The sequence below is a fragment of the Ictidomys tridecemlineatus genome, chromosome 9, assembly GCF_052094955.1.
Source record: "Ictidomys tridecemlineatus isolate mIctTri1 chromosome 9, mIctTri1.hap1, whole genome shotgun sequence".
NCBI classification, from domain to species: Eukaryota; Metazoa; Chordata; class Mammalia; order Rodentia; family Sciuridae; genus Ictidomys; species Ictidomys tridecemlineatus.
Window position 1 is genome coordinate 147,031,983 of NC_135485.1, and position 13,968 is coordinate 147,045,950.

General features: G+C 54.3%; 1 non-coding gene across 1 annotated transcript; it reads left to right on the forward strand.

Moving 5' to 3' along the window:
• The first annotated feature begins 2,470 nt into the window (after positions 1–2,470).
• On the forward strand, positions 2,471–2,577 carry LOC120892641 (U6 spliceosomal RNA). The gene has a single exon (XR_005737427.1). It is a non-coding gene; the product is annotated as a U6 spliceosomal RNA (small nuclear RNA).
• Positions 2,578–13,968: the final 11,391 nt, after the last annotated feature.

Here is a 13,968-nt window from a genome sequence, read left to right on the forward strand (position 1 = left end):
TGAAGAAGAGATATGAAGAGCAAGAGGCAATTTCCTCCCAATGACTGTTTTACTTTGCTGGTTTCTGGTACAGTTATGACCTCGGGTAATTCCCATATGAAGTCAATGGTCGCATGTGACATAATAAAGCCAAGTCATTGTTTTTGACCTTCACTTAGGAGTAAATGATCACTGTATCCTCAGAACAAGGTGGAGAAGGCCCCTAGTTCCTTTGACAGCTTTAACACCCAAAGATAAAGCTGTGGTAAAAGTCCACTTAGGCCATGTGACGTAATCTGACAGCCAAGGCCTGCAGCATTACAGTTAAACATAAAGTGCATATTTAAGGAAAAAACATTTATGAGCATTTTATGCATATTCCCTTCATTTGGAATCTCATTTGAAATCAAGATGGTGTGGTAGTTGATTTTGAAGGCTAATGCTCCTTATTAAAAAGAGGGCTGAAAGAAATATTTGTTCAATTAAATGAGAACAGCAATGTTTCCCCTGCTGTGTGGCCATCTTCTCTAGTCGGGGGTTCTGCTGAGCCTCTGGCTTGTGATGCACAGCCCTGGGGGTGCAGTGCCCGCTGACCAGGGCAGAGGGAAAGACAGGCAGGCTCTGGGTTGTTTGTTTTGTATCTGTTACAGTCAGACTTTAAACATTGAGGAGGGAATATTTCATCTCACTTTATGGTCTGGAAAACACCACTGAAGTAATCTGGTTCACACATGTTTTAAGGGGGAAACACTGAATCATCATGGTGGCTTTGCTTGCAGTGATCCCACAATCCAAGGGAGACCATGGGCTGCATCCCAGGTCCTCTGCATGATCATAGTGCAATGCTGATTTCACTCTGTAAGATGATTCCTCCGTGGAGCACAGATGATTTGAGTACCAACTCACACCTTACTTTTAAAGTTTAGTATTCTTTAAGACAATAATGTCAATTTCACTTTTAAAATGACTTCCTACTTATCAGAAAATTTTAAGAAATCTACAAGAAGACCATTCCTTGGTCATTTGGAAGTAGGATACTACAGGGTGATTTTGTGTGTGTTTTTTTTCTACAAACAAGATCATCTTCTAGCCACAAAATAATCGTGGACATCAGAGGATGAACGTGGACATGTTTCTACCACCTAAGTCCCAAGCCCCATTCAAGTTCTGCCAGTTATCCTGTGAACAGTCTTCCCTTCCAACGGGACTGGGAAAGGGACCCTGTCCAGGGTCATCCATCCGCAGTCTGTTTGACATCCGTGGGCTGACCCTGTGGAAGGTCTCAGGCCTGACACTCTGAGATGTCCCTCAGCTCGCTCTGGGCTGGCTGGCAGTTCTGCAGTGTTAGAGTCAGGTCTTGCTTTGAGCAGAAAAACTACTGACGTGAGCTTCAGGGTTTGCTGTGTCTCACCACACGGTTACAGTCTGGATTCTTCTCATGGCAGGTGGTTTTGACCTTGGTCACTTGTTAAGGTGGTGTCTGCCCATGTAAAGTGATTCTTTAGTCCTTCTTTAGTATTTCCTTTGCTATTCATGGAGGATTTGGGGGTAATACTATAAAGTCATGTAAATATCCCAAAGCTCATTAAAATTTCAGTCACTAGATTTACCATCCATTTCTTATTTGAATTATTATAAAGATGGTTGCTGAGTATTGATTTTTCTAGTATTGTAATTTTCTCTACATTCACTGTAGGCATTCCAACATAGAGAAACACATTTCTTATCTCCCTTTATGTTTAACTTTTTATGAGTATAGCTTAAAGATTAATATGTTATTTAATGATTTACAATGCATTCTTATCACTGTTTATCTGGTTGTTGAAACTATCTCATATTTGATCAGTTTGTTGACTCTGTCCTAATTCTGGCACAAAAATACTCCAGGCTCGATTATTTCACATCCATGTGAACACAGCAAGAGAGAGGAGTGGATGCAGACTGCTCCAGCCTTTGATTTAGTCAATTGGCAACTTGGTGCCTTGTCTGGTCCCTGACTGTGTGTTCCAAGTCCACCAGAACTCACTCCTCCCATCCACTGAGAGAGCAGGAGCCACTTTTACCTGACCATGTTAATGTTGCTGCAGGGGTTACAAAACATGCTGAACTGGTCATGACCAGTTCATCTTCTGTGCAGGCTGCTCTGTATTTGCTGAGAACTGCTCTGAGCATTTCTACAGTGGCTAGGGGAGGGAAGCTATTAGTTGTAGGTCTATTATGAAAGTGTCCAACAATTGTTGCTTTTTTTTTTTTTTTTTTGTACAAGGGATTGAATCCAGGATCACATTACCACTGAGCTACATCCCCAGCCCTTTTTATTTTTAGACAGGGTCTCACTAAGTTGCATAGGTCTTTGCTAAGTTACTGAGGCTTGTCTTGAACTTGTGATCCTTCTACCTCAGCCTTCCAAGTCGCTGGGATTACAGACATGTGCCAACTATGCTCAACAACGATTGCAAAATTTTAAGAATTTATTAAAGAATAAATAATTGTGCTCTCCTTGGTAGCACATTTGTTAAAATTAGAGCAACACAGAGAAGCTTAGCATAGTCTCTGCACAAGGAGAAAATGGGAATTTGTGAAGCAGTCTATATTATTAAAGAAGAAAAAAACTATTTATTATTTAAAGTTTTTAAATAATTAAATTATCTATGATTATTCTCTCCCTGCCTTCCTCTAGCCTCCTGCACCTCTACCCTTCTGAACTCAGAACTAAAATGAAAACCTTAGGATCAGACCCTTTCCACCTGCACTGAACACAGAGCGCCCTCTAGAGGCGACACTGAGTCAGCATAGTATTTCCAACCTCACAAGGAAGGACCTGAGAGCTGGCACAGCCTGGCAGTCACCTGCAGCACCTGCAGCACCTGCAGCACCTGCAGCACTTGCAACACACTGCCTCCCTGTGCCAGCCTGGTTCCTCTGTCCCCATTGTCCTCCTGGGGCTTCGGCTTGTGCATGGGGCATCAGTACAGGGACCCGGCGTGTCACAGACACAGAGGAAATAGGCAGGAATCCGGCCAAGAAGGTGGACAGAGGGCAGCAGGGTCCATGCTTACACGGACTCTCTGTCCAGCCTCTGGGCTTCCCATCAGATGTGCAAATACAAGTCCCAGACACTTGTTTAAATCATTAAACCACATAAAACTAAAGAAATGTTCCTTGCCTGAGGACAGTGCCAGTTTAAAACTTCTCTGAGCCACCCCTCTTTCTTCTCTCCCTTCCAAGACCTCCCTGTTAATGTTTCCTGTTACTTAAGTGAGGAAATGCCAGAACTCACTCCTCTAAGACACACACACACACACACACACACCCCATCTCCTCATCGAGCAGCTTGTTTCTGAACTAGCTGGAGACATTCTTAAGAGTACAAATCATAGCAACAACAAACTAAAGACAGGAACTAGCTACTTCCCCTAGGCTTTTAGACAGCCCTTTTAGCTCTGGGTCATGAGAGTTGGTTGTGATCCCGGGTCTTTGAGCGTCTGGAAATATCTCCCTTAGAGAAGATCCTACTATCAATTGTTCTTGTTTCATATTCGACGATATGCTTTGTTCTGCCTCTTTAAAAACAAAACAAAACATGGCTTAGGACACAGGATCAAAGCATCCCTGTGGCTCTGGCAGTGGGCGGAGGAAGTGTGGCCGTGGGGGTGGAGGACGTGGGGGAGGAGCTCTGGCCACTGAAGCCCTGCCAGCTTGGCCTGTCCTTGGCCAAGAGGAGCCCTCCCTCCTCTCTGGACTCGGCTCCGACTGGGTGTCTGCAAGTAGCTCCAAGATGTGGCAACCTGTTGTGTCTGTGGAGGGTGATGATTTTCTTCAGGATGTGATCATCTTTTCTGCCAGATGGGATTCTACAGGTTAACCGCGTCTGGGTGAAATTTAAGTAAGCAGATAATCCCTGGAGGACCCGCTAAACCATGGCATTCACAGGCGTGCAGCCTTGGACAACCTCTGGAGACTTCTCTAGTGTTGACCTTTGAACTAATCGCGAAGTTCAAGGGCTACACGATAACCTGAAGACCTCTCGGCCACTTCCCGGTCCTCCCTGGCTGCCCCTTGGGTTCACCAGGCAGGTTGTCTCTTCTGATGTGAGTCAAGAGAAGCGCAGTCGGTAGTCCCGTGTGAGCTAGGGAAACCACTGGTTTTACGTTTCGTCCTGTGGTTGACGTAACCCTCTACACAGCCTGCAGTATGCTGGACGTGTGGACCCTGACTCCCCGAGTCTCTGGGAGAAGGTTGGGTGCCAGGCAGAGCCTTAGCCAGGAGCCACCGTTGCCGTCACCAGGCCTGGCACCTGGCTGGCGCTGGGGCTCCCAGCCTTCCTGACTCCTGGCTGGCGCTCGTTGGGTGACCAGGCCAGCAGGGCTCACAGAAGCCAAGGGAGCGACTCCAGGTCCCACGTCTGACTCTCAGGGAGAACTGGCCGCCTGTGGCATCTCCATGCTGTCTCAGGGGCTGTGGCACAGCTCCTCAGTGACAATGACGCTGGCCATGGCAGTGCCACAAGGCAGGAGAGCAGTGCAAGTCTGGGCAGGGTGGCCCTGGGCTGTGCCCTCCCTCTTCCCACCCTTCCGCTTGGTTTCCAGAGGGGTTTCTGAGCCCACAGACCCTGCCCCTGCCACAGGGTCCACTGTGAGACCACTCTCCAAACCCCGACTACCACCATGTGTGGGGCTCTGCCTCCTCGCTGTCCCTGTTCCTCCCTGTGGTGGCCAAGTTCAGGACATGGTGGTCACCACCCTGAGCCTTACACTGTGCCAAGTCCAGGATCCCGCCTCTCCCTTGAGGGCCCCCCTGCTGGGGGGGGGCTGAATCATGAACAGGTGCTGACCCATGCTGGAAACAGAGGGGCCAGGGCAGCTCTGAGATAGACCCTTCCCTCCTGTCCCAAAGGAGCCCGCAGGGTGACTGCTGGCCTGCCTGCTCACTGCCACAACAAAGCAATTAGGAACATCCCACAGTGGGGAGCAGGGGAAGGCTGTTCTTGCAAAAGCAGCACTCGGTGGCTCTGCTGAATACTGAGGAGCACAGGTGGTTGGGACAAGGGCGAGCCGCCACCAGGCAGCACGTGCTGAGCCCCAGTGTCCACTCCGAAGCTGTGCTCAGGCTCGGGGCCTGCTGGTCTGCGCTCCAGCTGGTCACTCCCACGCTCCAGGCTATTGGCCACCTTTCTACTGACACCACTGATGGTCAGACTGGATTTGGCATCTGGGTGTTCTGAGTTAACCTCACCTGAGGTCTCTCTGCTCAATGACAGGTGCTGTGGCAGCCCTACTGGGTGCCAGGGGACAGAGCAATGAATAAAGACCTATATGGGGTTGGGGAAGGGGACAGTAAATAGGAAGTGAGAATCATAACAACGTCTAAGAAGAAAGCAAATGGAGCCGTGGGGCAGTCGTGGTGGACTGAGGACCACACTCCAGGTGCTCGGTAGCCTTTCCAGAGAGCGACGTCGGGGCCAGGACCTGCAGGATGTGGGAGCAGTCCCACAGAAGCAGCAGCAAAGGCTGAGGTGCTGGGGGCAGTGGGGGCCTTCCCTGAGCCAGGATGGGCCACCTGGCTGGGAGCAGGAAGAGAGGAATTGGAGAGAGCAGGGGCCAGGCCGCTGTCCAGGCCACATTTCAGACCCTGGCTAAAACTGCTGGGCAACACGTTCCCCACAGAGGGGGAGGGACCAGGAGCATGGGGACCCCTCGGCAGGTGAGTCCAGGTCAGGAGCCACCAGGAGCTGCCTCGAGGCCTAACATCCACTCTAGCCCAGTTCTGCGGACTGGAGAATTCGTGAATCTGGAGGATGTGGGGAGCCTACTAAAGGGAGGTCACAATGTTCCCTGGAGGGTCCTGGGAAAGCTCCAGTGTCCACTCAAGCCCCACACTGTGCAGACACAACGTTTGGGCCACAGAAGATTGATGGCAGAACCAGAAGTCAGTAATTGATGGTGGGATTGATGCGGGACACGGGCACAGGAATCTCACAGCCTGCAGGAACAAGGAGCACAAATATGAGGTTGAGCTTCGTTATTTAGAGTCGTGGGGATTTTTTTTTTATTACAAAAAGCCAAGCAAAACTAGCTCTATGACAAAAGAGGGAAAGAGAACCCATTACAAAGATCTGAGGAGGTCCACAGAGCCCCAGGCAGGGAGCAGACCCCTAGAGGGGGTCATGAACTGGCCATTGTGGAGGCACCTTGTACCTCCCAGCTCTGCCCCTTCCCTCCTGCTTCATTCTGGTGTCTTCTGTCCACAGGAGAGGACCTTGCTGGCCAGGCTGGGGCCAGCTGTTTAGCATGCCCAGCGGCTCAAGGAAGGGAGGTGGGTAGCACTGACAGCCTGGCTGTGGAGCTCCCCTAACCAAGCGGCCGCTGCTGCACCACCAGCTTCCCTCTGCGGGGTGTTTTGAGAGATTGGGAAATACTCCAGCAGGTGCTCTCTGCCACGGGTCAGAGAAATAGCAGGCAGCAGAAGCAGAGGAGCCAAACCACACGACTGACGCGTTGCTCTGGAATTGTGCTTTTAGTGAGAAACCTCTCCTTCCCACCCACCTGGTACAAAGGGAAGGCAAATGGACCTGGGTCCAAGGGCTGGGGGTTCCCTCTGTTCTCACCAGGATGAGGCAGTGGGACGAGGTCCTCCTCCAGGTAGCTCCCAGGTGCTCCTGGGCTATGCGAAGCCTTTCCATTTGGCAGCTGGAAATTGCTTAGGAATTTGTCCTCAGGTTAGTCGCAGGTATTCAGACATGGTAAGGAGACAGGCTGTGCTTCAGATCCTCTGATCCCGGCCCTGCCAGGCTCACGCCCTTGAATGCACCTAAGTTCATGAATTTCCTAAGCCCAAGTTTGCTTCCCCTAAACTCTGGAGAGGAACCAGGCACCGGTGCCACCTCCACCACGTTCACAAACTCACAGCCCTACAGAGTTCTTCATGACCTTGTCACATGTGACCTTCCCTTGTCCCCGGGGCAGGTGCGAGAGCGTGGAGCTGGACAAGAAAATCCAGGATCTGATAGAGAGAAATGCTTCTCTTGACCCAAAAGGGGTCCCCCCAGAGGCCACGCTGAGTCACAGGAATGCATGTCCTCCAAAGGTAAGAACGCTTCCTCCACAAGTCTCCATGCCGACTGCTTGCTCCAGGAGGAGTGTGCGGGACAGTCCCACACACTCACTGCAGGCAGCCCTTCCTGGAGGGCCAGGTGCTGAGCACCACGGGGCTTCCCTTTAGTCACTTCCTGCTGCTGAGAGTCCTGGGCAGAGGCCCCTCCAGGCAGGAGCAGGACCCGAGGGGGGGTCCCCACGGGCAGGCGTTCCTGGAGGCAGGGCCGGCTCTGCAGCCCTGCCTTGGGCTTTTTTTTTGTTGTTGTTGTTGTTGTTTCCTTGTTCTTTGCTTGAAAGTCAAAGGCGTTTGAATTTCCTCTTTGAAGATGTTCATCTGTGGTACTTTGTTTAAGCAAATAAAATTCAAGATTCAGCTTGAGCTAAGAATTTTGTGGACCACATCTCGGGCCCCGTGGCTGTCACCCTCCAAGTCCCACGTGCCCCGACCTCTCTGCATGCTCTTTGCCAGCCTCGCCCTCATACATCACGCCTGCTTCTGGGGCTTCATGGAGAGGCGTCTCCCTCCCAGACCTGGCGTCTCCACACCTCATAGAGGGCGGGCTGTTCCCACCATCAGCTGGTGTTTCCCGTCCTCCTCATGAAGCAGAGGGAAGGTCCCCAAGGGTGAGCGCTGAGCTGGCTAAGGAGACTCAGAGAGCTGGAAGGGGCCTGGAGAGGCGGGGAGGGGGGTGGACCACGGGAGCCTGAGGTGGCAGGGGCCCTGGGCTGAGGTAGGACACACCCCTTACAGCCAGTCGCCAGCCACACCGGGGCCTCGGCCTTAGCTTCTCCATCACCTGCCAGTCAATGTTGTGCTTGACGGTCCACTGAGCCCCAGAGAGACCACGTCACCTCCGGGACAGTGTGGGGCTCTCCCTGCCATCACAGGGCTGTAACCCCGACCCGAGGCGCTGTGGCCTGGCACCTCCGTCTCACTCGTCTCCTCGTGTGCACGTGCCACCATCTACTGACTCAACCTGCTCCAAAACCCCGCTCACCGGCACTGGCCGTGCAGATCCCCAAACACCCTGTCCCCTCTGGCCTCTCCTGCCCACTCGCCCCTCTGGCTTCCCTCAGTCACCCGCCTGCTCCCTTGGAGGGCTCAGGCCCTGTCCACGTCATGGGACGCAGGCTGAGGCCCGACGTGTGCTGGGTGAACCTGTCTTCCCCACCAGCCCTGGGCCCTGGAGGAGGATCTGTCTGCTCCCTGAAGGCACTGAGTTCCACGGCAGATCTTTCTGGAAGACAACAATAGTAAACCACTAGCTTGACTTCGAGAGCCACGGTCAAGCTGGACATGCCATCAATTTGCCCCTAGAATTCCCCTAGAGTGCTCGGAGTCTGCCGGGGAAGTGGCAGGAACAGGGACTCAGAGACCCACCGCTCACTCTCAGCTGGAGGCCACTGTGTGGTCTTTCCTGTTGAAGCTGAAGTCACTGACTGCCAGGGGTTCGAATGCTCACTGGTCATTGCTGCCTGCAGATGAGATTTGTGCCAAGCTCCGGAGCACTGGTGGGTGCCCCGGCTGTGCCAACCCTGCCTGGGTGAGATATGTCCTCCTGAGCCCCCAGGTCACCACACACGGGTGCTCCCTGCCCTGGAATAGATACTCATTCCCTGCGTGCACCTTGGAGGCCCAGTGTCTGCTGAAGGACGCGTCACCTCCTCTTGGTCTCCCATCACAGGGGCTTTAGCTGCTGCTGTTCGGTGCCCACTCTGGGCCAGCATCCTGCAGAACATTCCTCTACGTCCAGCTGTTCAACCCTGATCCCCTGCAGATGGGAAGCTCAGGTTCCAGGAGGTTGAGATACTTCCTCATGGGCTGATAGGATGGAGATTCTGGACCTCAAATGGGACCAAGGGGAAGCATTGCCCTGCACTTCCTGCTTCCCTCACATCAGGGCCATCTGGGAGCTGGGCCAGAGCTCAAGCAGATGCAGAGGATGCTGTCATCAGAGTGGACCCCACCCAGGCCTAACACACCACACTCGATCCAGCCACCGTGGCCTGCCTGTCTTCCTGGAGTCTGCAACCTCCCTCCCACCATCCCTCCAGCACCTTCCTCAATCTTCCTCCCAGGATGTCTCCACGTGTTTGATTCCAGAGCAAACCCTGCTCTGCCTGCTGGAATCTGCTGTGCTGCCAGTTGCACAACAACCCTCTGTGCAGGGGAGTGCTGTGCTCAGGACAGAGCAAACCTTCACACTCTCAATGAGATCCTGATAGAACCGAAACAGGTGCAAGAAGATTCCTGTTAGGGTGAAACAAGAGAGAGCCGATGGCGGGTTAGGGACGGTGGAGGGCTCCTCCGCTTTCCCACTGAATGGAGTCAGAGAAGGAGTGTGAGGCAGACTCCTTTTCAGGAGCTGGGAATCGGTTTCTTCATGGCTCCACGAGATGGCAAGGGGGGAGCGGAATGGAGAAATGATTTGATGAAGGGGCCTGGAGTTCCCTTTTCACTAACCAGCGTTGCCAAGAAGGAGTGGAGAGGGATCAGAACCGAGAAGGAAGCCGGGTGACTCATGGCTTCGAGGAAATGAGCAGTGTTACTGATGATCGGGAGAAAGTCCACCGGCACCAAAGCGCATGGGGTGTGTAGCCAGCAGCCGCAGGAGGTCAGTGCACAGAGGTCACCCGCGTCTCGGTGGCTGAGGGAAAGCAGCTGCCTCAGTGCATTGGTGTCGAGATTGCCAAATGTATTAAAAATAGGCCTGGTGACAAAGAGGAAGAGGGACAAAAGAAAAGAAAAGTGGGTGGTTCTCCTTGACGGAAGGCTCTAATCCGTTCCTGAGGGTGTGGCATGAATCTGGAGGATGGTGGGTCTCTGATAGAGTTCAGAGGGACGGTCGGCTCTGCAGCCTGGGTGCAGGAGCTACTGCTCCTCAAGTCCACTACCTGCAGAGTCGTAGGTGTGACTTCATGGTGTCCTTGGCAGACGTGGACAGTGAGGATCCAGAATGCACTTCAGTGGGGGAATCACGAGAACACAGGTGGATGAAGCCCTCCTTAGAGAGCGATGGCGGTCGTGAACAGGGGTCCCGGGCGGAGAGCAGGAAGACCCCAAGTGGCGCTTGGTGGTGAGGGCTAGGATCCCTGGGCTGGAGCCTGCTCGTGGAATTCTGTCCTGACGACATTTGTTTTTTGTTTTGGGTACCAGGGATTGAACTCGGGGGCACTCAGCCCCTGAGCCGCATCTGCAACCCTATTTTGCATTTTATTTAGAGACGGGGTCTGTGAGCACCTTGCTTTTGCCAAGCCTGGCTTTGAACTGGTGATCTTCCTGAGCTGCTGGATTAGGGGTGCACCACCACATCCGGCCTGATGTTATTTTAAAGATACGATTTTATTGCCCAAATAGTATATTTTATGCATCCTATTCTCAGTCACACCCATCCCCAAGACACATCCGTTTGTATAATTAAAGAACAATCGAGAGTGACAAATGCCCCAAGTTGGGGCCACTCGTTTACAAATAAATGCCCTAAATGTGCTTTCTGACGGATCTCGGGAACAGACAGCGTGGTCTCTGTGTCGAAGCCCATCTCCACCTTCTCCTGGCCACCCTCAAGTCCACTACTCGCAGCCGTGCAGAGGCCAAATGCACGGCCAGCCACCGCCCTGGATCAGCTGCCCTCGGTGAGGTAAAAGGGGGAAAAAGGTCGCGGAGTGCACGACGGGTGGACACCACACCCAGCGAGACGCATCCTGATGCCGTGGCAAACTGACACCGACCTGCAGGTGCCCTCCGTGAGAAAGCCAGGACAGCGTCTTGAAGCCTTCTCCTGACAGCCGTTTCCGTCAGTGCCGGGAAACCGCCAACCTGGGGCGGGCGTGAGGTGCCCCGGGTTTAAGGAGGACCAACAGAGTGGAGTTGTCTGAGAATCTGGTCTGCCTTTGGACTCTTTCTCCCTTTCTTTCCTTTTCTCCTTTCTCCCTCCCTCCCCCATTCTTCCTCTCCCTCCCTCCCACATTCTTCCTCTCCCTCCCTCCCTCCCCCATTCTTCCTCTCCCTCCCTCCCTCCCTCCTCCATTCTTCCTCTCCCTCCCTCCCTCCCCCATTCTTCCTCTCCCTCCCTCCCTCCCCCATTCTTCCTCTCCCTCCCTTTCTCCCCCATTCTTCCTCTCCCTCCCTCCCTCCCCCATTCTTCCTCTCCCTCCCTCCCTCCCCCATTCTTCCTCTCCCTCCCTCCCTCCCCCATTCTTCCTCTCCCTCCCTCCCTCCCTCCCTCCCTATCTTCTTTGGGGTTTTGACTTGGAGGCAGATATCAGCTTTGAGTTCGTTTGGATTGGGCTGGGGGAATGTTGGGTGGATGCGAACCTCCGTCTGGACAGCCCCCATCTCCTGGGGCCTAGAGGAAGTGCTTCAGTAGTTCAGAGTGCCCGGCCCGGCGTGCCCAGAGGGTACCAGGGAAACTGCAAACTATGAGATGGCAACACAAGCTTTTCTGTAACCACATTGTTGGAAAAATGTACCTAGTTTCTCTTTTCTTTTCCCCTGGTTTTAAACCTAAATCAACCATTTTTCATCAAAATAAGAACTTGATAATCCATCCCATCTCCCTAATCCAAGACCAGTTTCCAGGAGCAAAGAAAGGTGATTTGTTCATCGAAAGCAGGGAGGCGTGAAGTCTCTGACCCTAGGTCTCCCGCAGTCTCCTGCTTACTCCATGGTCTGTTCCCGAGGGAGGGAGGTCTGCAGTGTCCAGCCCTGTCACCTGAGGCAGCACAAAGGCAGCAGGGGCACAGAGCTGTGGGTGGCGTCTACTCCGTAGAGGTGGGGAACATGTGCTCTGTCGTATGCAGCGCTGGGGGAACGACCAGGGGAGGTGGCTGCAGCGCTGGGCAGGGAGTGGCGTCCAACAGGACGACAGCGAGGTCCACACTGTGGCCCCCTGTGGGGGATGAGCTGTGTGGACACTGGGCAGGAGAGGGGCTCAAGGGCCTGCAGCGCAGCCGGAGGCGAAGCAGTGTGAGCAAAAAGGAGGAGGCGGGAGAGGTCAGAGAGGCTCGGCCGGCCGCAGGGCCCCTTGACCACTGGGAAGAGTCTGCCTCGGCTCTGGGTGAGATGGGCAGCCACCGGCCGGTCTCAGCAGAGGAGGGACAGGAAAGGACATTTGAAAGCCTCACCCTGTACTGATCATGGCTGGGGCAGGAGAGCCCTTGGGGTACCTGAGTGTCTGGCTAGCAGAAAAGGCTTGTTGGCCTTCCAGAGAGGCCAGCCAGGCACAACCAGACATCAGTCACCGCTGGACATGCTCCTAAGAAAGCCCCTGCTGGATAAGACCCGGAAGCCAACAGGAGAGCCCTCATGCTGAACCAGTGACAGGAGGCCTGTCATCTCACCTGCCCCGCGTGGCAGGAGGCCCGGAGTCTCTGGTTCCTGAGGCCGTGGTGGACAGGTCTGCATGGAGCCTGCAGAGTGTGCAGATAAACTGGGCACAGACTTTGATGTAAAAGGAGGCTGAAAGATAACTCCAGGCTTTGTGTTCTGGGAAGTGAGACGTGTTCCTTCCCATGGGGAAGAAGGTTGTGTGGGGAGATCAGGAAACAGGCTTCCTGCAGCTGGAGGGGCGGGCCTCTGAGGTCCCCCCAGAGAGGACGAGCCAGCAACTAAAGGGGCTCTGGGGCCGCCCTGCCCACCCGGGCCTGGTGGACGTGGCGACAGGTGTGTTCCTCACCCAGGGTACTAGTCCGTTCACTGGCTCGCTCTTGCCAGCCTTCCCATGTCACAGGCGCCATGCATCTCAGGCCGGCTGGTCCTGAAAACCCACTCGTCAGAAGTCTGCCCCAGGGTCCTCAGTGTCCCCTAAGGAGACCCGTCGTGACCTCCTTCCCGTCCTCCTCGGATGCCCCGTGAACCTGCTCCAGGTAAATGGGCGCGTGGTCACCCGGGGCCTCAGCCTTGCCCCCTCTGCTCTGGGGAGGTGGCCTGCAGTGGCGCCTCCCACGACCCCATCAGAGCCCTGTCCACCCCTCGAGGCCCAGCAGATGCCTGCTCTCGGGCTGGGAAAGCCTCCTCAAGCCCCCAGGGGCTTGGGTTTCCTCACCATTATTCTCCGCTTCTCTTTGCATCCCAGCTTTTCATAGATGCCTGTGTGTACACACACTGCACACCTGCGTGGACATATGAAACTGTGTTTAAGAGTGTGCATGTGTACGTGTGGATGTGTGTACATTTAACGAGTGTACGTGTATATGTGAACGTGTGTGTGTGTTTGTGTGTGTATGCTCACACCCCTGTACACATCACTGGAAGTGGGTCTCTGCTTGGTTTGAGGTGTGCTCCGTGCCGAGCGGTGACTGACGTGTCGGTTTGGGCAGGTCTCTTCCCTCTGTCGTGTGACTCAGGAGTGTTCCTAGGTCAGGTCAAGCTGCTGGTCCTAGTGCTGACCTGGGTGGTCAGGGAGGGCAGCCAAGGGAGGAGGGCTGGGCGGAGGCTGAGCTCCAGGCCCTCGTGTCACCGGTGGCAGAGTGCACTCAGGTGACAGCTGCAGAGGGTGGCAGTAGCTCCTTCTTGTGTCCCTCTTCATGTTTCTGCTGGTTGGGTTTGTCCCTCTAGTCACACAGGAGATGAGGGGTCATCAGAGCAGCCCTGTAAGCGGGGACCCAGTTCTCCCACTGAGACTTCTCCTGAAGCTGAGCAGGCTCCCCAGAGCAGGGCGCCTGTGTGGGCGGGGGTGAGCCGGGCAGGGTGAGCCGGGCGGGGGCCACAGGTGCCCGTCGCTCCTGGCAGGTCTGCGGGAGCCCCACTGTGCCCAGCTGAGCTGCAGCTTCTCCAGAGCATGGCGGGAACCTGCAGGGCTCTAGGGGCCGTTGGCGTTACCCCCAGCAGACGGTGACCCAGATGCAAAAGTGCTTCACAGAGGCCACCGCCTAGTGGAGGGCCATCAGGTGA